The sequence below is a fragment of the Camponotus vicinus genome, unplaced genomic scaffold, assembly GCF_025532165.1.
Source record: "Camponotus vicinus isolate PSW18456_S1 unplaced genomic scaffold, iyCamVici1.0 SCAF_12, whole genome shotgun sequence".
NCBI lineage: Eukaryota > Metazoa > Arthropoda > Insecta > Hymenoptera > Formicidae > Camponotus > Camponotus vicinus.
The window spans coordinates 2,966,112-2,991,064 of record NW_028141948.1 but is presented as its reverse complement, the minus strand read 5'-3'; the positions used below and the strand labels follow the sequence as shown (position 1 = coordinate 2,991,064).

At 34.7% G+C, this 24,953-nt stretch overlaps 1 protein-coding gene and 1 long non-coding RNA gene across 16 annotated transcripts in view; one reads left to right on the top strand and one right to left on the bottom strand.

Annotated features, from left to right (window-relative positions):
- The window catches only part of LOC145962640 (uncharacterized), a 127,304-nt gene that overhangs the window by 75,692 nt on the left and 26,659 nt on the right, over positions 1-24,953 (top strand). For 4 of the 10 annotated variants that reach the window (XR_014435904.1, XR_014435906.1, XR_014435910.1 and 1 more), the window contains one exon: positions 13,436-13,496. The exons of 1 other annotated variant lie outside the window; for it this stretch is intronic. This is a non-coding gene — a long non-coding RNA (uncharacterized LOC145962640). Of the gene's footprint in view, positions 1-2,647; positions 2,753-4,640; positions 4,852-5,530; positions 5,666-13,435; positions 13,497-20,383; positions 20,942-22,371; positions 22,550-24,953 lie in introns of those variants that run through there. 5 more of the 10 variants (XR_014435911.1, XR_014435909.1, XR_014435907.1 and 2 more) reach the window with 5 other exon arrangements.
- The window catches only part of LOC145962638 (uncharacterized), a 94,562-nt gene that overhangs the window by 44,700 nt on the left and 24,909 nt on the right, over positions 1-24,953 (bottom strand). Inside the window, exons 3-4 of one of the 6 annotated variants that reach the window (XR_014435898.1) lie at positions 9,091-9,328; positions 8,231-8,663 (exon numbers count right to left, since the gene is read on the bottom strand). The exons of 3 other annotated variants lie outside the window; for them this stretch is intronic. The gene's annotated coding sequence lies outside the window, so the exon portion shown is untranslated. Of the gene's footprint in view, positions 1-8,230; positions 8,664-9,090; positions 9,349-24,953 lie in introns of those variants that run through there. 2 more of the 6 variants (XR_014435895.1, XR_014435894.1) reach the window with 2 other exon arrangements.

The following is a 24,953-nucleotide window of genomic DNA, read 5'->3' as shown; positions in this document are numbered from 1 at the left end:
ATATTAAAGTAATAAATACTAATAATTAAAGTGAAATGAATAGTAAACAAATATAAATAAAAATAATTAAATTGTGTGATGTAAGTGACATTAGAATCTCGAACAACGATGCAATCAAATATAATCAAGGTGAATAAATTTGCAAAATTAACTCGCAATAATAATCTACAACAATAAATAAGATTACAACGACGGAATAATAGGCTTATTTCTAAAGTCTGTGATTCGAGGAATTTGAGGCGCGATGCGACGAATATGTAATTGGAAAGTATCCCGCGCCGAGACGACAGGGAGCGAGAGAGAGAGAGAGAGAGAGAGAGAGAGAGAGAGAGAGAGAGAGAGAGAGAGAGAGAGAGAGAGAGAGAGAGAGAGAGAAAGCGAGAGACGGGTCGAGGGGAAAGAAGAGGGAAGATCGTAGATTCGATGGGCTTCGTAGGAGCGCGAAAGGAGGGTCCCAGGAGACCCGACAGAGCGACGCCAGGAACCTCGCCGAGCGAGACGACCGGCGGCGCCCTGTTGTGCCCGCGTGTCGCGTTCCATACGTGCGTAAGCGTCCTCTCGTGCTGCACGTGTGCGCGTCGTATAAATACGCACGCATCTCTGTGTGCCTCTCTTCTTCTTCCTCTTCTCCGTTACACGACCCGCCCCCTCCTCTCCGCCCCGCTCCTCGGGAACGCGGTTTATTCGGCGTCATCTGGATTCCGGTGTGAATCACGATGCTGTTTAATCACGGAGAAATTGAATCGCGTGCATATATATCACGATAGAGGCGTGACAAGAGTGATAAGGAAATTTGAAAGATACATGGTTACGTGGAATTTATTTCCTGAATAAATATAAAATGCGTTTTAATTTCTTAGGGAGAATTTATGTATAATATTTCCACAATGTAAAATTGACAACTTCATGGCAAATATTATATAAAATTTACAAATTGTTCTTAAGTACTTGGCTAATAGTAATTATTGATTTCCTATTTAGTTTTGATATTTTATTTTTTAATATTTTTTTACGAAAATTATTTGGTGAGGTTTCGTTTTTTGGAAAAATGAGTTTGTGAGAGAAAATTATACTGTAAATTATTTTTAAGGACTTTTTTATTAAACATTTTGTCGCATACGAGGTAGAATATTTTTTATGTACTTGGCGTATTTTTTCTTACCTTTGTAAGGTTTTTTTTAGAGGGATATCACAACTTTTTGTAAAATTTTATATCCTTTCTGTAAATTAATTTCTGGGGGAAAATTTTTATAAATTTGTATTAATCCGCCATGAGATAAATATTAAAAAGACACAATCTCGTGGCAATTTTAATAATAAATATTGAATATTAATTTATTTTAATGTTAAATTTATGGTATCCTTTCTCTGGCTCTCTTTTTGAAAGGTCTCATCGAGGTTTATTATTCTCGTCGGAGAGAATCAGTAATCGAGGAGAGACGAATACCGTCATCTGGATGCAAGCGTGATTCATGCACGCCCGCGGCGCCGGTCGAGAGATCGATCGACGGAGAGATCGTCTGGTACAATGCACGCTGTCACGGGGCGCAATTACGCGATTGATGCCGCGATTACGCAGAAACGACAAATGCGCTTTGATTTGCTTAATTAAACCCTATCTCGCGCATGCGCTCGCGCTAAGATCCAAATGTAATTCGACTAAGCGTCTACTCTTTAATTAGAGAAAAGAAGCGTCACACTCTCTCTTCATCTTGTATTTCGCGCGTAGAGAACCACGTTATGTCACAAAGTAACTCCTACCACAAGTTGACATTTGTCGATTAGCGAAGTATTAAATAAATAATAAATAAAGTAAATAAAAAATATTTAATAAATTTCATAAATCGCGAGGTAAAATTCGATTTTGGAAGAAATGGAGAATAATGAGAATGCTCTTTTTGATTGACCGATTTCTCCATCGACAGTTTTATAGAGGGGGAAAACGAGGTTGCGATAACCAGGGAGGACCAGGGTCATCTCACGTTCACCTCGCGATGCTCACGTTCGACCGAATTCTAGTCGTAGCTTGCTTTCACGGAGAAAAGAGCCCGATATTTTCCTCCTTTTCGCGCGATTCTTTTAAAAATTATATCACCCATTAATCCTCGAGAGATAGAGGATGATGTTACATAATTGTCATTTTTTTGACAGTGATTAGAGAAAATGGGACAATTAGTCAAATAAAGCGAGAAGAGCAGGAAGAATAATTAAAAAGCTCATGCTATAAATAACATTGCATAAATTCAATTTGTGTGATGTATCAATTATACAAAAGTTCATAAAAAAGGAGATGTAATATGCATTTTTGACATTAACATGTGTCGAGAGAGAAGAGACTTGACATTTACTTTATTATATATAAATACAAATCTCATTACTTCTGTTTTTTCCGCTTTATTATTATATAGCTGATGAAGAGACATAGCTATTGAAAATTTTATTTTCGAGCCGATTTTTACGAGCCGAATCTCGTTGAATCCGAGATTTTATTTTATTGATTTATTTTATTTATTGATTTTAAGGCAACTATATATTTTTTGATTGAAGAAATGTTCGATGTTTCTTAATAATCTCTATACAAAAGCTGTTTAATCGGGAACAATAACACAGTAGCCGGCGTTGATGCGACGTATTTACCACTTTGTAGAATCGTGAATGACGATGACAGATGGTCGGTTGTGAACGATACCTTAGTCGTGTCCCTCGTCGGCTACGAGGGAGGAGAAGAGAAGCGAAGAACCGGTGACGTGCTGTAAGTAACACAGACTAAAGTTCTATTCCTAGATCCCGAGACACCGGAGAATAACCTCGCGCAACCGAGAACCGAGAGGGCTTTCCCAATCCCCAGGACAGCCGAGTAACTTAAACTCGCTCTTTCCGCTCTTCTTACCCGTTTTCGTTAAACTTTACCCTGAGAACTCTCAACCCCTTCGTTCTTTATCCATTTGAGAGTAAAGTCGTCGGGACGTTTACAGAATCTCATGTTTCTATTATCCATAATTGTCCGTCTGATCGTATTTTTTGTCGATTGAGAAAGTTGGAAACTTTGATAATCGTGAACAAAAGCTGAAGAAGGACCAATCATGTCTCATTATCAGTTTGTGTATCTTCCTTTATCCTGGAAGAAGTTCATGTAATAAATATTTAATATAATATTTGTAATATTAATAATATTTAAAATAAATATTTATAATATTAACAATATTTAAAATAAATATTTAATATCTATGAATGATGGATATGTAATATTTTTTTTAAAAAGGTTAAATTATGAAGCATTTATCCTTCGCTAATCTATTAATTAATTGTGCTACTAATCAGATTAAAAGAAATTACTTCCGAATAAATATATCGTCTTAAGTATCACGCATTCATATATTTATTAGCAAAATCCGAGACTTCCGATCTCGATTTTTTCGAGCATTCGTGCATCCAAATAGAGCTTAGGTCGCGAGAAAGAACAATAGGAGAAGGTGAACCGACGTGCGCGTTAACCTTGCCACGCATAAAGATATACGTCCACGTTTCCATACAGTGGCTGATTTCCATACAATTAAATACCGACGGTCTCGCGGATAATGCGACTCGGATCGGATCGCGCATTCCCGATCGATTTGGATCGATTTATTAGAAACTGGGCTGAGGGGTGACCTCGGCGCGCCCAGACCGCGCTGCGGGGATCGAACGCGATTCCTTCCACGTACGCGCGAGTGATCTACGTGCCTGGATTTTATCGAGACACGCCGGTGATTCACGGTACGTTGACTACCAACAGGATTTCAGGAAATGCAGACGTATCGTGGTCAGACAATCCCCCGTAGTCCTTGTCAATGCACCGATGCGCGCTTTATCTACGGTTCGATAGATTTTCAGATAATTCAGAATTTAATACTTTATTTCTCTAATTTCTTTTCTTGCGATACATGTTTCTAAAAAAACTTCCTAATCCTTATTATCTAATATTAAATTTTTATTTAATTAGTTTTATTAAATTTATGAAATTTTTTTTATTAAATTTATTATATTTATTAAATTTATTAAATTTATTAAATTTATTATTATTAAATTTATTATATTATTTATTTTAATTAAATTTATTATTAAATTTATTATATAATAAAATTATTATTAAATTTATTATATAATAAATTTATTATTAAATTTATATTTATTAAATTTATTTTTATTAAATTTTCATAATTTTTTAAATTCTTATTTGTCTATAAATTTCACAAATTTATTTAGTTCTCTCTCTCGCACGCACTTTCTTAATTCAAATTTTAATTTCTTGACTTAACAGCTGCATTCGACTTTAACGAAACATAATTCTTTAATAATGTCGCGGAGAGATTTAATCGGAGAAGATTAAATACATCTTCGACAAACATGTTGGACGAAATTTGAGTAACTTGTTTGATGGATGCGGAAATATCGATCGTGCAGAGAGGACGAATAAATAATTGGCGAGTGTGGGCTGCGTTTGGTTTTCGAGCACGAGGCACGCCTCTCGCCTTCGTGCGCGCGGGATAACTCTTGTGTAAGAGAATTTACGATAAAACCGCGGTTATATACAGTGAGAGAAAGAGAGAGAAAGAGAGAAAAAGAGAAAAAGAGAGAGAGACTCGTCCCGTCCCGTTCAGCCGCGGCCTTTTCTCTTCCGAAGGCCGCGAGCCCGGCTACGCGTCTCGTTTATTTACGTCCCGACGACGGGCTGATGAGGATACCGGAGTAACGTAATGTATGCAACGGACCTGTCGTAATTCACGCTTTGTCGCACGAGAGTCTCGCGATAGACGCGACGTTTGACAATCATTCCAACGATGATGATTCGACTGCTCGGCGATTCACGAAGTATGTATATTTGCACCTTATTAATAAAGTGTTAAATAGGTGATCTAAATTTAAAATATCTTTCTTGAGATCTTTTCTTTAAAATTCTCTTATTTTTTATTATAAACTACAAGAAGTAAATTTTGATAGAAATAAAAGCGTGAAGGATGAAGAAAACAAATTCAATTATTAAATTCCAAAATATTTCAAAAATAAACACTGAAAAATTCGTGCCAGAAAGCTCTTGCAATAGGAAAAATACGAGAACTATTTCAGCAGATTTATAAAAGATATCGACTTTTTTTTATTTTCACACAGAAACTTTTTTTGAGATTATTATAAGAAATATTAAAAATTATATTATATTAGAGATTGTCATAGATATAATAACATATTTAACATTTGTATTATAAATTCTTCATCAAAAATATCGAAATAAAGGAATATCGAAAAATGGTAATATTAAAATTATATTAAAATAAATAGTTATAAAGTCCATTCATATGCGTGATTAATTTCGTGACGACATTGATAAATTATTGTTCGATGCAATTATTGGATATGTGTATAATCATTTTAAATAAATTTATTCTAAAATACCTTTCAAAATTATTTTCTGAAAATACACACGGAATTGGATAAGCCCGGAAATATGTAAGTAAAATGACAGCGTTAAAATTAAATTCTCTTCTCTCTCCAGATAAATATATGCAAATGCATGTGGCAGTTACTCCATCATGATCCGCGATGAAAAAAACTTGATAAGCACGAGATTACGTGAGATGTAAGAATAAACCTTGGAATTATGATTCCTGTGAGGTTCAAGGATCGCGCGGTAAGTGCATAATCAGGATGCGTAATAGGAAGAAATTGTAGTGCGAATGGGCGAGGTTTTCTTTATCACTATTATCGTGACGTATCAATCAACGAATGAAAGAATTGTCCTGTAATTCGTACGTGTTTGGGCTTATTAAATAGTCGCTATCTGGTCGTTAGAGCATAATAATAGTAACAGGTCCTCGCGCTATAGTTAGCTAGTATGGCAGGTACATTTCCGGAAGCTTCATCATAACTTATCATGCAATTACTACTACGATATGATACGTTTTAGAGATGATTCATGATGATTACTCTTCGCATTCTTTTACACACCTCCAACGAAAAATTGTAAAATAAAAATTCGTGTAAAGGAGCTTTAAACGTATTATCAGTAATTTTAATTACGCAAATTATAATAAAATATATAATATAATATAATAATATATAATATATTAATATAATATTATATTAATATAATATATTAATATAATATATTAATATAATATTAATATAATATTATATATAATAAATATATAATATAATATAATATAATATAATAATATAATATAATATAATAAAAGAAGAATAAATTAGATATTTTTATACGATGATATTTTAAATATTCAAAATATAATTTTGCATTTTCGAAATTTTTAAATCTATCTTTATTTGAAAAATATGCCACTATTTAAAATTAAGAAAAAAAATATAAGTTGCACGAATTGCTGCTGTATACGTTTTTTCCTGTCGAGATTTTTTCGATTCAGTTTGCCTGATAAGAACCAGCGAGCTCTGCGTGGAAATCTTAGAATGACTCGACTCGACGTCGTACGTCGGACTTACGCAAGCAGTCGCTATTCGGTCGGCATTCAGGTGTGCGTGGGGATTCCTCGTGGCGCCGGTCGTCTGGCGCGTTCTATGCACTTACACAAGGCTCGTGTTTCCGTACACACGCACATACACGTAATATTCACACACATATACGCGAGCGACTAGTATGCACGACTTTGTAAACGCAGTGGCGTATTCTGGTATCTCTGTCGAAGCCCTCGCAGTTTGTATCGACATTAATCCATGTAAAGATCAAACTTAACTCGCATTAAATTAAAATTAAAAAAGGTAAAACAATGATAATCAATTTTCCTCGGATCAAATATCCTTCTTTTTTTACACACGACAGGTGACAGATATTTTTTGGGTACATTTTTCATACCTATATCCTTCAAGAGAAGTTCAGTGATGTATGTGTTGGATAATCTCTGTGTTTTTTGACATTTAAAGATATATTGTTGCATGTTACAGTTTTGACACCTGGTTGGAAGGAAAGACGCATTTGTGTGCCTAGAAATAATAAAAAAAAAACTGAATACGCCACTGTATAAGAGACAAAGATACGTCGACTGCTGGCAACGTTCTACGGCATTCGCGGAATTCATCAAACGCAATTCATTCGAGATAGTTGATCGCTGTATGATCTAGAGCTCGAGATACGTTAAGAGTAGTGTTGTTAACACTGAATCCGGTTATGATAATATTAGCGTGCAGGATTTGCCGCTTTTTTCGCATCTATAGATAAAAGATCAGCTGTAAACGTTGATCAACTACAAATGATATGAGAATATTTAATTATATACGTAGAGTCAATAGATTTTTTAAATACGATAAAGAAAATTAAACAAATCGATTTATCGTGGATACAAATTGAGCCTTGAAATTAAATGTTTTCATGCAAATTTATTTCAAATTAAAAGAGGAAGAAAGTTTTATTATATTAATACTATTTTTTAAATTGTTGATTTTTTTTTTATTTTGACGAAGAAATATTTCGGCCTGTCGATAAATTTCAAAGGATTCAATTAATCTCCCCCTTCATTATTTTTCGTTAATTGATCGATTTATTTTAAAATCGATTAAAAAATCGGGAATAGCAGTAATAATGTCAGAACATCAGTAGCTAGTTTCCCGAGTTTTGCGTTTAAATTTGAGTGGGGATCTAATCGAACGACTCTTTACACCTCGCCGATATAAAACGCCTATTTCGATAGTTAATCTATCGCGGTCGACGATGATAATATCGTGAACACACGTGGCATATGCCAAAGTGCGATGCCGAGAAAACACTGGCGGCGATGCCATCGAGAACATCGCGGGAGAAATTCTCCTGCTGGCATATTACAATCTATCCCGTCGCTTAACTTCTCTCGTAGTTGGTGATATTCACCGTGTGACCCGATATAAACTGCGGCTATTTTCGATCGTACTCGCATTATCGGATAATCGAATCTCAATTCAAGTTGTCATGTTTGAGTTGCATATTTTCACTGGCGACGTTTGGCTTATAAGCAACTTTGCGCGGAAAGTGATAAAGAAAAGTTTAAAAGTTTGATATTTGGATTTGAAACTTTGCAAATAAATTAAGGAAATATATTTTTTAAATAATTTTGTATAATTTTATTCGTATCTATGTTCATTATATTGTATGATGTAAAACTGAGAAAAAATCAAAGGCGATATTTTTAATTTTTAATTAAAGATTTATATAAATTTTAATATATATTTAAAATAACAGGGAAATGAATAATTGAAGAGATTTAAATAATTAACTTAGAAGGTAATTAAATTAGGAAATATCTCTCAGGATTAGAATTAAATTGCCTCGTTTTGTAGATAGACTTAGATATACACACACAATCGTGACATTATTCCGAGAAATCACTTTATTCCGACTACTTGTCAGAGATTCCAAAATGACACTATTTAATTGAGAACGTATGTGACGGAGCTAGAACGTAAATTGTCCCGATTTGGCAGCTACTAACTGACTGTGAGTTCTATCTATTCTCGAAAACGCTGTCGAATCGATGCTCTCATTTTAGAAGATATTCTGCTCCGTTGATATTTTATATGATAGTTTCGAGAGAACTTTACACAATCCCATTATGTACTCTTTGTTTTACAAACAAGAGGTTGATATTTTGTCTTTGCCTTCATAGCTGTCGAATTTAAATTCGAAACTGTAATAAGAAAGGATATTAAGATTTTATGTATATATATATATATATATATATATATATATATATATATATATATATATATTATTAAAAATCAGAATTGGCAAATTAGAGTCACAGCCTGGAACGCAAGGATTTTAATTTTAATTATCATTATTTTTAATTTAATATTTTTAACGTAAATAAAATTAATTTTTAATTATCATATTCGAACCAGTTTTCAATTTTATTTAATTTTTACATTATTTTATATATCTACTTTAAATATTTTTAAAATAAATATTTAATAAATATTTTTTAAATATTTAATAAATATTTTTTAAATATTTAATAAATATTTTTCAAGTATTTTTTAAATGAAATTGTATCTAAATAAATTTTTTAACGAGAATAAGAATATGTTAATATAGAAATTATAATTTTATCTTACTTTTGCGTGCGAGAACATCCTATTCCATTTCTTCAACGTCTGTAAATGGAACGACTTTAGTAGTGACTTCTCGAAACCGCCCCTAGAACAAAGTTCGCCTCGTCGCAGATGCAGCGTGACCTTCCGATCCTTCTCGTGCGTGAGAATCCTCCGGCTTCCTGACTCCGTTGTCGAGTTATATTTCTTTTCCGGTTCCTCTTCGCGCCCCCGGCTAACGTCGCGAAAGAAATGCGGATGTCTATGCCACAACGACGACGGCTGTCAATTGCATTCGTCGTAAAAATAAGGGAATAAGTCTATCGAAATTTATAGGCATCGAATATACGGAATCTTCAAGCCTCAGCCGTGTGCCAAGTGAGCTTTTATCAGAATTTACTTGCGTTATTTGTATCATTGTTTATATTCCCTCAAATATTATATAGCGTCCTAAATTTGTCAAGTATTTAAAATTTATACATCTAATGGCATAACTCGGTGAAAAATAAAATCATGAGAGGGATTAAAAAAATTATTAATATTATTATTTTCTCAATACATGTGTTGTTAAAAATCTCTAATTGCCTATCAATAAATGCTATAAATCCCTATATAATTTATTAATTGCATATCAAAGGCTATAAATCCTTATATAATTTATTAATTGCCTATCAAAGGCTATAAACCCCTATATAATTTATTAATTGCCTATCAAAGGCTATAAATCCCTATATAATTTATTAATTGCCTATCAAAGTCTATAAATCCCTATATAATTTATTACTTCTGTGTTTACATAAATGCTTAAATAAAATAAAAAAGAAGAATAAATACAATAATCAAGGTAAATTAAAGTGTAGGACATTTGAAAACATATTGACAGGTTTTATCACAAAGAACGCAGCGAATACGATCGCGCGGATTATTTGCTAAATTCTGAAAGCTCGGTATGCGTGTCGTTTAGCATCAATCGTGTTTGAAAACGCGTTTCGTGCATTCGTAATTGACGCCCTCGCGTCGCACATCGAGCGCGACTGGCGCCTGTACGATGGTCGGTTTAATTCGACGTGACCGAATTTGCATTTCGGTCAAACGTGTGTCGTCCGCGCCTCGTTTAATCCTCCTGATATAGATCCATCCCGTGGAAACGCGCTTGTCATTATATATCGTGTGTACGATAAGCACGGGCGATTTCGAGAAGCTTTTTTTAACAGTTGCTACTCGCGCACAATTAATCTGTCGTTGTCGCGTAAAGCGTGACGGCGTTTTAATAAACGGGTAAAGCAAGGAGCCTCGATTTAATGCGACGTATGTCGTCCATGCGAATCGGGACTGCTCGCTGGAACCATTCGTATCAATTTTCTCGACGGGTCCTGACAGCGACTCAAGCTGGGTGCGGTTGAAAGGTCGTCGCGCGGCCTCCACCAATACCATAGAATATAGCCATTCACCGCCGACTCGAATGGGATCTCTCACGCGAACACGGGACTTGAAGTCATTCATTTGGCGAGAGGATAGATAAAAGCAAGGGTGAGGGATTCAAACGGAAATCGTTGATTTTTTTGCATCGAACGCCCTAGGAATATTTTTGTCTCAATCATGTATAATAATTATATCTTCCCTATTTTTAAATTTGTGTAACACATTAGCAATAATACATCATACATCATCATCAATCATATGCTTTTGATTACATTTTATATCGTATCGCGTATGAATAAAATTATTAAAGATTAGATATTGTGTGTATTTTATATCTTCCAAAGGTACTTTTTTCAGAATGTCACATTTTGTGATCGCTAAAAAAAAAGTTGTCGAAAAATCTGCAAAATGATGCATCTGACTGTATATTTGACAAACGTAAACGGTGAGAGCGGTACATCCGCTACACGATAAATCTGCACGAAAACGTTTCAGCGACACGTGTCACTCATAACGATACTCCAATCAACATTTTCGTGCAATCGTAAACGAAAGTTTTTGGCACGGGCCGCGACCATCCAAACGGACACGGATTGGGCAACACCGCGCCGCGTGTCGCACACGTGAATTCATCGCATCACATGTGCATCGCTCCAATTGCGGGGTGCAATTTTACACGCGTATACGTGCGGAATCGCACACGTGCACTTGCGATATATGGGAATGGTGTTTTCGTCGTTGCATATGTGCGCTATTGCATGAATCTGCGAATATATGTGTTTTTATGGACGCGTGTGTTACACCCACACCCACACCCACACCCACACACACACACACACACACACACACACACACACACACACACGCATAAAGCTCGTAGGTATAGCGAGTTTATCGCGAGCCCAGCTGGCTCGCTTCCATAAACCGTGCTCGTAAAAACTCCCGAGGCTTCTCTGTGCGAGCTTAAAGCCCCGGTTGCATCGGTCGCCGCCCGGGGACCGGAAGTCGACAGGCCGCGCGGGTTTTTATACGTCCGCGCGGGTAGGTGTATATGGATCGAACGGACGGATCCTGTCTTCGAGGACCCTCAATCGCGCTCCATCGATCCTGCCCGGTCGCCGCGAAAGGGCTGGGACGTCGTTTTGTCCTTTCTCGATGCTGCCCTTCCTTCCTTCCTTCCTTCCTTTCTCCTTCTTCGCTCCCTTCTTGTCCCGTCTACGAGGTCTCCGCCCTTTGTTTAAAGTCGTTATACGTACGAGCGATGTGACGTAGGCGGAGGGCTCCGATTTCACTCGCGGTCATTAATTCGAAGGGGTTGAAGCGGAATTATCCAAGAGTTTTGGTAATAACGCGGAATAAGACGCGAAGAATCAGTTATCTTATATCGTGATATAACAAGTAATATAATAAAAGAGATTTTTATATTATATAATAAAATAAAATTTATAATAATATAAATAAAATTTAAATAAAATAAAAAATTTATATTATATAATAAAATATTTATATTATATAATAAAATAAAAAGTAGATAAAAAATAGATATAAAAAAGTAAAAAAGAACATAATAAGTAATAAAATAAAATAAAAAAGGTTTAATAAAAAAACAAATCAAAAATAAAGAAATCTAAGATCTAAAGTAAAAAAAATTAATTAAATTAATTAATTATATTATAAAATTATAATATGAATATTATCATAGTAACATTTAATATGTACAAGATAATTTAGTACCTTTCTTTACATTTTTGAAAAAACGAAGAGATAAATAAATTAAAAAATTATTCGAATTAATTTATACGCATATAAAACATATTTCTGGAGTATTTCCATTTTTATTATAATTTTTTACAATCAAAAGGGAGGGAGAGATTACTCTCAATTTAATGGAGGATTGAAATTGGCAATAAAGGCATCGATTCTTACGAAAGATATAAGCAAGCAGTTCGAGAGAAGATTCGCGTTAGTATAGTTTTTGAACGGTGATGTTACGATGAGAGCTGATTGAGGATCTAGGTAAATCCTTCGTCGCGGCCGTGAAGGGTTTGAGCCTCTATTACTTACTAAAGTTGAGTTTACCAATCCTATTCCCTTTGGAATTTCTCGAAGCGAGTTTGTGCCAAATCGTAAGCGTTTCTAACACCCGGCGCAGACTTTGCGGAAATGCAATCTATCGCTCTCGTCTTTCGGAACTAAGCTCGTCAAGTGGATAGCATCCGACAGATCTCGTAAGACGAGATGTTGTATCGACCGGATAATGGTCAGTAATACGATCGACCTGCGTTAGATATTCGCGGCTTCGAAGTAAACGATGTTTGCTCGATACACCTGGATTTTATATCTTATTATCTATCATTCAATATTAAAAGGCTTAACAGATGAGAAAATAGAATCTTTAATATTTTGGGAAATAGCATGTATAATTGAAAATATATATTATTTTATCGTAAAAAGCACGAAAATAATAATATAATATTTTTAAATTATTTTTTAAAAATATTAAAATATAATAATTTTTACAATTAAATTTCTACAATGAAAATATAATATTTTAAGATATTAAAATATAATAATTTTTACAATTAAATTTCTACAATTAAAATATAATATTTTAAAATATTAAAATATAATAATTTTTACGATTAAATTTTTACAATTAAAATATAATATTTTTTGATACGACGAATTAAAATAGGTGCATTGAAAAAATCGTGTAGGAAGAGATATTTAATTCGTCTCGACGTAATCGTCGCAGACGCGTCTCTCGTGTGACGTCGCTTTCTGCGTTCGTCGATGCGGTGCAGATGAGCTCGTTCATGCATGAACGAGCACACACGTAACCGTTTAATGCAGCGGAGTCCCCTATGATGCAGATCTAAAAATAAATCACGTACCCCGTCTGTTCATTCAATTGACACTATAAGCTAAAGTGAGATTTTTCTTCCAGGCTGTACGCGGCACATATAGTCGACGACGATGATGACAATGACGACGATTTGCACTTGTAGGTATGTATACGAAGCGCCCTAAGAGTTGCCCCATATCGCCCTCGTGAATTACCGGGTATTACACCTCGTACGAGCGCTCGAGCGACTTCGTAAGATCTATTGAGTTATTATGCGCCGCGTTATGCAACGTGACGACGAGTCAAATGCAAATTGGATATCTCGAATATTGTGCTCGGGATTTTATTAAATTCCTCTGTGATTATGCAATTACGCGAAATGAATTAGAAACTTGTTATGAATCTAGAATCAATTTAATCTTTCAAATCACACCCAAGGAAGAGAGCACATTCTTTGACAAAATGGAAAATAAGATTAATTACAAGATACGAGGTATAGATATTCTAAAAATTAATGCATTAAAAAAACAACAGACAAGCCTAATATCGAAATATCATAATATCGAAATTATTAATTATAATTATTAAATTAATATTAAATCTGAGATCGAAGGTAGTAAAATTATTTTGCATCCCTGCGAAGCTAATCTTGTTCGGAAGCCATAATTTTTAATATTATTTAATTCCACGCGTAAAAGTAGACTTTCTTGTAAAATTTTCTCTTAAAAAATTTTTTTTAATTAAAATTTTTTTTAATTAAACTGGAATAAAAAATACGCGACTTTTTATGTCCGCTTTTATATAGTAATCTCTCCCAACGTTATTACTCTCGCGCACCCGCTTTAGCGAGCTCGTACAACGTGCTCCATCGTAGTTAGAGGTCTAAAAATACAACGTCGTCCCCGTCTGTCCATTCGTCTGTCCGTCCATCCGTCCGTCTGCGCTTTATTTGTGGCGGTCGCCACGATGTCGCCAGCCACGCATACGACGAATACATTACACGACCTTCGGGTTATGGATTCGGGAAAGCGTGACGGGGGTTACACCGGTTAAGGGCGGCAGAAATAATCGCCGAAGAGGCGATAAAGAGTGAAACCGGGGATACTTGCAACAGTGGATAACAGTCGATCCCAAATGCTCATTAAGCGTCATTGTTTTACCCTCGTTACTCGTTATTCTCACGAGAAACATTTATGCGAGAGCGAGATAAGGGACGCGCGACCGTCTTGCATATTCGCGATTACTCGGATGATTTATTATCCGCTCTTAATGACCTGCAACGCGCGACAACGCAAGTCTCGGCGGAGCCAGGCTCGACGAAATCAGATTCTTATTTCGCCGCGATTAATCAAAGTTCCCGCGATAAAATTGAGTATTCAATTCGTCGTTTGATTAATCGATATGTGCCCTCGCGGGAGACGCTACAGTTCCAAACGAGAAATTGCCGCTTGTTTCCCCGAGCGTTACGCATTGCATATGCCTTTGAGGTGCGTAGGGACTATGCTAATTAGGAATTAACCCCCGCGCAGTTTATAGTCGTGCGCAAGCCGCGCTCGTTAAATTAATCTCACCGGTCGTCCGATATATGCGGAGAGCCCGATTCTGCATCTCCACTCTCCAGGTTACATACACCTGGTGCTCGGCGGCATTGTGATTTTACACCTGGCGGCAGCGAGGCGAATTCGAGATCGTCATGCGCTTATAATTGATGATACGATACATCGATGAGTTGATTGCAAAAGTCGTACGTTGGATTGGAAAGCATAATAATATATATGACTTTCCAAAATCGCATAAATTAAAGCTACAGAAGAAAGATAAATTAAGAAATAATTATTCAATTTTGAGTTATGAATTTCTTTATTGTAGGGATATTCAATATGCATGATCATTAGTCAACGATTACATTTCAAACAAGTCATGATACATGAAACTTTTTTATGATGAATTATAATAATTGAAAATTTATTAAGATTGAAAAAAAAACAGATTAATTTTCTGAAACATAAGGATCCAGACTATAATACACAAGTTTCTAGATTAATTTTTCTAAAACATATTTTCTGCTCTTTTACTTTGTTATTGTCAATTAATTAAAGATCTTGGAAAATTTAATAAGATTAAGAAATAAACAGATTAGTTTAAAAAATCTGAAGCATAAAGATCAAAATTGTAATATACAAGTTTCTAAACTAATCTTTTTAAAACACCTTTTCTGCTCTTTTACTTTGTTATTGTCAATTAATTAAAGATCTTGGAAAATTTAATAAGATTAAGAAATAAACAGATTAGTTTAAAAAATCTGAAGCATAAGGATCAAAATTGTAATATACAAGTTTCTAAACTAATTTTTTTAAAACATTTTTTTTGCTCTTTTACTTTATTATTGTCAATTAAAGATTAATTAAAGATCTTTGAAAATTCAATAAGCTTAAGAAAAAAACAGATTAGTTTAAAAAATCTGAAGCATATAAAAATTGTAATATACAAGATTCTAGACTAATTTTTCTAAATCATCTTTTCTGCTCTTTTACTTTGTTATTGTCAATTAATTAAAGATCTTGGAAAATTTAATAAAATTAAGAAATAAACAGATTAGTTTAAAAAATCTGAAGCATAAAGATCAAAATTGTAATATACAAGTTTCTAAACTAATTTTTTTAAAACATCTTTTCTGCTCTTTTACTTTGTTATTGTCAATTAATTAAAGATCTTGGAAAATTTAATAAGATTAAGAAATAAACAGATTAGTTTAAAAAATCTGAAGCATAAGGATCAAAATTGTAATATACAAGTTTCTAAACTAATTTTTTTAAAACATTTTTTTTTGCTCTTTTACTTTATTATTGTCAATTAAAGATTAATTAAAGATCTTTGAAAATTTAATAAGCTTAAGAAAAAAACAGATTAGTTTAAAAAATCTGAAGCATAAAGATCAAAATTGTAATATATATAAGATTCTAGACTAATTTTTCTAAAACACCTTTTCCGCTCTTTTACTTTGTTATTGTTAATTAAAGATTAATTAAAGATCTTCAAAAATTTATTAAGAAAAAAACAGATTAGTTTAAAAAATCTGAAGCATATCAAAATTGTAATATGCAATTATATTTGTAAAGTAATTTTTCTTTAAAATACCTTTTCTGCTCCTTTGCTTTGTCAATTAAAAACTGAGATCTCGCTTAATCAACTTATTTTATTGAGGCAGAATAATTTTAAGTGACAAATCGTCATCACGAATATTGATTGGAGAATTTTCTTGCGTTTGACGTCACAATTCGAGAAGCCTGTCGTAGGTATTTGGGGCTCACCGCGGACACATCGAGCGCATCAACGGTATCAACAACATGTATTTACGGGACGCGCGCTTACGTCATTATAAATCTGAATCGCACCTTGCACCTCGCGTGCAATCTCGACGCTCGCAAAAGGGGAGCAACAAGAAAGAGCGGCACAAATTTGCGCGCGGCCTCATGCGTGCGATTTCGGTGCGTTCGTGCACCTTGCTTGCAACGAGAGCGCGTTTTGCGGGGCAAGAAGACGAAGGGACGCGGAACCGAGGGGGAGACGGCCCTCCGGAAGGCTCTTGCCGGCAGATGGCCGGCAGATGTCTACAATCTTGCCCTGATTGCAGGTCCAGGCTAAGAGTAAGTCGCCCGTGAAAGGCGAGCTGCGATCCGCTTGCACGTGGCTTGGTAGCACCGCTATCCGCGCCAAATCCTCCGGCATCGATCGATCGAGCCAACGATCGCGCAGGCCACGTAACGATGCTGTACATTATTATATCGATAATGTTTATTTTTTTTAGCGAAGGACGCCGCATTAAATATATGATTTTTGACGAAATTCCTTGGATGATGGTGATATTTCCAGCAGGCAGTTTGTGATTCTTGTCAAATTATTGATTATTCGAACAATATAAGTCTACAAAATATTCCGTAGATTAGGACTCTAGCAAGAGAAAACATTTAGAAAATTTTGTTTTATGTTTTAAATATACAATATACCTATAGAAATTAAATTTATTTATTGCAGTGAAAAATAATAATTTGTATATTTCATGGAATTTAATAAATTTAAATCTTGATTTAAATTCCTTAAAATCGATTTTAGAAATATAGTTTTTATAGTAAAAAAAATTTTGTTTACTTAGATATATTTCGACAAAGTCGACCAACTTATTTCCATTATTTCCAAGAGTCACATTTATAATAGCAGAAAGTTTTATGAGAGAAAGAAAAATTCAGTGCACGCTTTTGTTGTGCATGTCTTGGAAAGGAGGATTAAAAAGGTGATTCCCGAGAGCGATATATCGAGACCCGTTCGACCGGAGGGCAGTTTTAAATATCCCAATCTCGCTCAGCTCTCGGGAGTTGGTGCAACCACCCCGGACAGACAATAGCGTGAAATTCCATAGCGTATCGTGTCCGGCGGTCGCGCGGAGCGTACAACCGGACCATTCGCTCGAGAAATTCGTCCGACGGCGGAATCCATCGGGTTTGCTGCGGTCGGCCCCTTCTGCTCGGAATATTAGCTGCCAGGAGGATTCCGAGATCCTTTGTCTGCCGTGTCCCGCGCGAGAAAAGTACACCTGCCCGTCGCCAACCTGCCTGTTCGGCAGCCTCCTCTGTCGTCCCTTCGTAACACGGTCCTCACGAAACCGTTTCACGACCGTAGATTGGACCACTTATGTAGCCCAGACCCTCCCCGATTCACCCGGCCGATTTTACCTCCGAGATGGAAAACGCACGGGTCGTCTTCTCGCTTCACCTTCGACGTGAGCATCGCGGTGTATTCCTGATGTGTATACAACTCGTTTTCCATGAATCTGAGTAGAAATCGAATCATCGATTGGATACCGTTATGAATTCGTAATAGTCCTGTTAATGAGCCTGTTGATAATTCCATCGAGAGTGCTTTCAATGTAAATAAGTATGTTTTACGCATTTTATTTTATCATATCATGCACGAGTTATCGGCTTAGAAATGACGTAATAAATAAGTTAAAGAACATATTTGACATACTTGTAATATTTTTTATCTGAACATCTGTATACTTAAAATAGTTGTATTTTTTAAAATTACTTATTTTAGCCCTTGTAGAATTATAACGTTCACCAATATTATAATTCATTAATAGAAAATATATATTAGAGCAAAACTTTATCTCCAGTAATGCTATTAAACACAATGATCAACATTATAAAAGCCAATCATGCGCCAATTACTAATATTAAAATAATAACCAATATGAAATAATAATCATTTATAACAATTCATACACAGAAAAAAAATAAGTGTCAAATCAAAACTTATATACTTAAACTAACTCGTTCATTGTTTCGTATATACGCAACAATTTATAATCTTCTTAGAAGAATTTAATAATTTTAAATTTTAACAATATTATAGTCTTATTTTAATATTGTAATTGTCACCTCAAGAATATATAATTATTTAATTCTATTTTAAGAAAATTATAATCTTTGATTTAAAAATGTTATTTTCTATCTAACATTGTTTCTTTTCCATTCAAGAAAATTAAATCTTAAATCATAAGAATATATTTTTCTTGATTGAACTATATAAAATGGCTTCATTCAAGTAAGCAATTATTCAAGCAATTATATTTTTCTTTAATTAACACAATATAATCTCATTTCAAGATTTCCATGTTAAAACTAAATATATTTTCAAAACAAGAATGTCCTTTTTTTCTGTGCACAATAGATTATATAATTTATTTTTTACTAAAATCTTAAGGTTAAAGACTGGGGGAAAAACGCTATCTAAAAAAAGCTTAAATAATTAAAAAAAAAGCTGGCTCTCCGAACTGAATTTTGATCGTCCCACGCGGCCGGGGATTCCGCTTGAAAAGATTCCGGTTAATGACGATAACCGGCCTTGCCGAAGGTACGAGGTGGTTATTCACCTGGACCTGCAGAAAGAAGCGTAACCTCATCTCGAAAGAATGGAGAGAGAAAGAGAGAAAAAGAGAGAGAGAGATTGGACTCGGTAGACAGTAGGTCCAAGAGCGTAGAAAGCGAATAGCGGTGCCCGGTTTATCGATTTATATCGATTTATATCGATTTATATCGATGGAGATAGACACACGTGGCAAGAAGAGAGATATATGTGGATAGTCCAATGACACAAAATGGCAAAACGGATTCGTGGCTCGCGTACGATCAATCTGTTATTCATATAAAACGGGGCGTGCGGGGCTAGAAAGTATTGTTCTCTCTCTTTTTTTTTTTTTAGTTTTTTTCGTTCGCGTTTGAGCTATTTTTTATTTACGCGAAATTGCCGGTCGGGCTTTTATCCGCCCACGCTATGACATGCAACGTATGAATGTTTCCGATGAATTTTTCATCGTCGCAACAAGTCCCATCGAGTTTTCGGTGCTGCATTTTGATGCCCTTTGTTTTTGTAACAACTACGGATCGTGAGAGATATATTCGTTCGCGAATTACGAAGATTTCGAAGTTATTCAGCCACGTGCGTAACGCGAATGCGCTATCTGCATTTCCAAGTGATTTCTCACGTATTTATGTATATATTGTGTCGCGCGAATAGACTTTTGCTTTTTGTTTCACGTTTCTATTTAGCGTAGAAAATCTAGAAATTCCTGCAAAAGTTCATAACAAAAGTTTGTCGAATGTAAGTCATACATAATACTTTATAATATTTTAAAATTATTATAAATATTATTTATATTATTGTTATTTTATTAAATAATTCATTTTTCGGATATAAATTGTTACGATTTAAATGTTAAAACTTTTAAATTGAAAGAAATAAACTGAAATGAAAATTAATCTCGTTATCAAAAAATTCATATAGAATAAAATAATTTAAATTGCGTCGAAAACGATCGCACATATGTTTATTTCATCTTTGTTTATGTCAAACGAGCGCGATTCCCGTTTGAGAGTAAACAGTTTGCCTCGATATAATTTATCGTTTTAACGATATAATTTATCATTTTAATGGTATATTACTTCCGCAATAAGTGCAAAAATATATTAGTCCCCTGTCGCAAATTTCCAGAATCAGTGGTTCGTGTTTCTCGACTGGGTCGAAGGTCGATAGCAGTCGTGCGGCTAATTGCCCCGAACTAGAAGCTGGAAGCGATGGGAAACATCAGTGATTCTGAATTTATTATTATTTGATGCAGTGCAATCCAACAGTGCGACGTATGTGTATCTGTATCTGTATGTGTGTTCGAGTTTGCGAAGTGCATTGATCCGCGTTGCAGAATTTATGCGCAGAAATTGATCGGGATGAAGTGAAGAAATGACAAAACGTATGAGTAAAAAAAACCCGAGAGAATTTAAAGAACAGAATTGTCGTATGTTTATCATCTTAATTTACAGAATTGTCGTATATTTATCATCTTATTTTCTATTGTTAGAACCAGTTTTTATAGAGATATATAAACAAGATACTCTCTGAAAGTGAATCAGTGTATTATCACTGAAAAACAGTAAATAGTCACTGATTACAGCAGTTATAAGTACAGCACTGTAAATCAGTGATATTTTATTGAAAGAATCAGTTAATAATTTTGACTGTTTCAATCAGTAATATCTCAGTAATATTTTTCAATATCAGTAATATTTCTTTCGTTATTGTCAGTAATATTAAACTACAATTCATCTCTCTATCTATTTCATATAAAATTAAAAATTTTATTTATATTTACTAAATATTTATTATATTAAAAATTTTATTTTATTTACTCTCTAAAAGTGAATCAGTGTATTATCACTGTAATCAGTGCTGTACTTATAACTGCTTGTAATCAGTGAGTATTTACTACTAGCGTGAATCAGTGTATTATCACTGAAAAACAGTAAATACTCACTGATTACAAGCAGTTATAAGTACAGCACTGATTACAGTGATAATACACTGATTCACTTTTAGAGAGTATATTGCATGTATATTGAACTTGTTATTTTAAATAGATAACGAACGAATAATTTTCATTAAGTCGCCAGACATTTATTTGTCCGACTTATAAGATCGATTTAATATCTAAAGCCTCTCTATTGAGATTGTATCAGAAATTAAATCGAAGTAATATTTTTAATTTTATCTGTCACTCTTTGCAAACTTTGTATAATTCTTATGACTAAAACTAATACGAGAGAGATAGCGATCGTAGCGGTAAACGAACGAACTTGCGAGAGAGATTACTGGTTTTACAATGAATTTTACTTTAACTGACTATAATCATTGAGATATAAGATCAAATAACAAAAAAATAAGCGTTTCCACTGAAAATCAGTAAAACACTCACTGATTCTCAGTGAAATCTTATTTTACTGTTTAAATTAGTGATATATTCACTGATTCACTTTTAGAGAGTATGCAATTCCTTCTCCGATAATTTCTATAAATTATAGTATCATACAAATTTAATTGTATTTATAAAATATCATGTGAATGTTATTTTTTAGACATTATCGTACGCGTATAATATGCATTTTATATAGTTTTTTATAATGATTTTTCGTTAATTAATTATCATCAATATCGCCAATTTTCAAATGATATTTCATTTATATTGATTATCGATGAAAGTATAAATAGCAGATATCTGCAGAATTTTGTCGTAGAATGTCACGAATCACGAACGAAGTCGATTGCCACATATTTGTGTAAACTGTTATTCACTTAAATTCCGATTCAGTTCTCACTTTTCAAGGTCGAAATCTTCATGATTGGAATAAATTTTGCATATCGCGCATATTTGCGAATCAATTGACTATTTAACTGACTATTATTATCATCAAGTTACTGTGAAAATATCCTTTTAAAATATCTAAAATGCAGACTTCGAATAACGCATTACAAAAAAATATCAATATTTAATCGTTTGTTATTTATTTAAAATAATAGGATGTAAACTCCACTTTTTTTGCATTGATTCCTATGAATTTTGAATCATGCAAAGATTTTAAATATTATACAGATTTTTAGGAACAAAAATTGCAATCGCAACGTGTATAAAATCAACTTGTTTTGTCCAGTGCACGCATGTCTTGGCACAATTTTGAATTTGAGTGAGGAAATAGCGTAGAGATCGGTCGCTCAGCAACTTCGCCAAGCCTACGCTCGTTCGTACATGCATACATGTACATTATTGCATCTCTGCGAGCCCGTATATGCCTCGATGTGTACGACAGATGCGTGCACGTATCAACGTATGCACGACAAGTAAGTGGAAACCTGTTAGGTTGTATGTATATATACCCTTGCACATTTATGGCATGCATGCATCTTACAAATCGCGTAACCTACTGAACACCCCGTACGATTGTCAATTAAATACGACTCCGAACCACGCGTTATTCAAGTGCATCTTTTTTTTTTAATCGTAAATAATATAATGAAAATTGTAATTTGCTATTTTAATAATCGCGGTATTGAATTCATCGAATTTTTACTAATAAGATAAAAAAATATTCTAAAACGAATATAATAAACTGATAACTTTAGAGATTCAATTTAAAATTAAATTTCTCTCCAATAATTTATTGATCATGTTGCGCTGAAAATATATGATTCGGATAAGATTTCACCATCGATTTTGTGGTTTTCAAGACTTTGAAAGTTTAACTCTTCATTCTGAAGTTTTAACAAAACTCCGGAATTGGCTCTCGGTTTTCCATTTTCGATATTTGTCTCGAATATCGAAAAATCCTCTTTTCTTCTCATTCTTTTACTTAATTTATTGCACATATCAAATCTTAAAGCGATCGAAGCAGGAAATAGTGACGTACTACGTGTCTATCGAGGAAAAAATATCACGCTTATCAAGCGTGACGGAAGGTGAAAACGCAAGAAATCGGCGATGTATATTAATTAGTCGTACGCATAAAAAATCCTTGTTCTACATATGATTTTGAAGAACCGTCTACGAAGAAATAGACGCGCAGTTTTAAAAGACTGCGTCTGCGAATCTCATGAATGCATTTATTATTGGGTTCCAATGTTGCGATTAATTCCACGATTAAACTCTCGATAGTTGCACAATTGTCGTTGAATAACCCGACTTTAATTCGCAAGATATCAGCCGGACGTAAAGATAAATAATTCCTCTCATCAGTATTTCAGCGGAAGAGAGGCTGTGTGTAATTTCGTAGAAATTAGAGTAATTGGACAAAAATAGTCGTAACAATACCTTTCTTCTTTAAATTTAATGCCGGGGAATATTAGATCGTTCGCGTAAATAGGGTAGACGAAAGTGGGAGAGCGAAAATATTCTACTCCTTCGAGAGAAATTAATCCGGTCGTCTAAGTCACCGATCAATGGCATTATGACGCTCGCGCCATCAATCACGCAAACTTTCGCGATAGATTATGGATTCCAATAAGAGGCTCTTTGCGAAAGGCGAAATTTCGAGGTGCATCCGCGACCCCAATAAATTTCCCCCAAAATCGTAATAGATTTCCGATAATCTGACTTTGGGAATCGCCCGGTGCGATATTAAGGGCCGCGTTTGTCGACGCGCGATTGGCTATCGTTGGGCATCAACATGAAATACCAGCCCGGGAGGAAAGGGAGAGGACGGGATGAAAGAGAGAGGAGGAGCGAGGGATGTCTCTTTTCTCCGTCAGCGTCTCGCATCGGTCCTTCGGCGTCGTCGTATCTTGCGGAATCTCTGGATAGAAGAGAATCCAGAATGGCTGCCGGGAAAACGACCTCGTCCCAGCTCGATGTGCGCTAGGTTATGACCTGAATAGCAGATTACCCGTTTACGAGGCTACGCCGTACCTGCCCCGTCGCTTTTATTGAATCCGGGGAATACCGCGCGTGCACGACCGGCTTTCAAGCTCGGCTTCGACGTTGGTATCCGATGCCGCAACCAGCGGGCCAAAACGCGTCGGTTACATCCAGTACACGAATTCTAGATAGAATGCCCTCGGCTATTACAGATCGCATACAGGCCGGGTACGGATCTAGGGAGAAATTGTGTGTGTTGGACAATCTCGACCTCAACTCCGCAATTGTTCGACCGCGTTCAGATTGGGAAACGATCGCGTAGATCAGATGATGCGTACCGTTTCCAAAGTACTGAGATCGCGATCGAAGTTTGACAGCTGTACGAATTGCGATGAGTAATTTTTTATATTATCGCTGGAAAAGAAATGTATGCAATAATCATATTTTAATAATAATAATATTGTTATATAACTGTTATACAGGGTGATTCATTTTAATCTTAACAGGCAAATATTTTGAAAAATATGCGAGATACGAAAAAATGTTTCAGACAAAAGTTATATGGTTTTAAAGGAGACATAAGATGGTGCCATTAATTTGACCATAAATAGTTACTTGAAGGTCACGTGAAGGTCACCCTCAATTTTTTAAACGGAACCGCCTATTTTTATTACATATTCTTGTAGCTTATCTCAAGAGCTTTCCAAAACACTATAATTAAGTTAGTTTTCATTAAGTACTTTCCGAGTTATGAGGCTTGAAATCATTTCTTAATTTTACATAAACCCTAAAATATCTTGTAAAATATTCATTTTTCGATTATCTTACCTTAATACTTTTATGTACAAAATAATGAGAGGAATTAATTGGTGTAAAGAAAACACA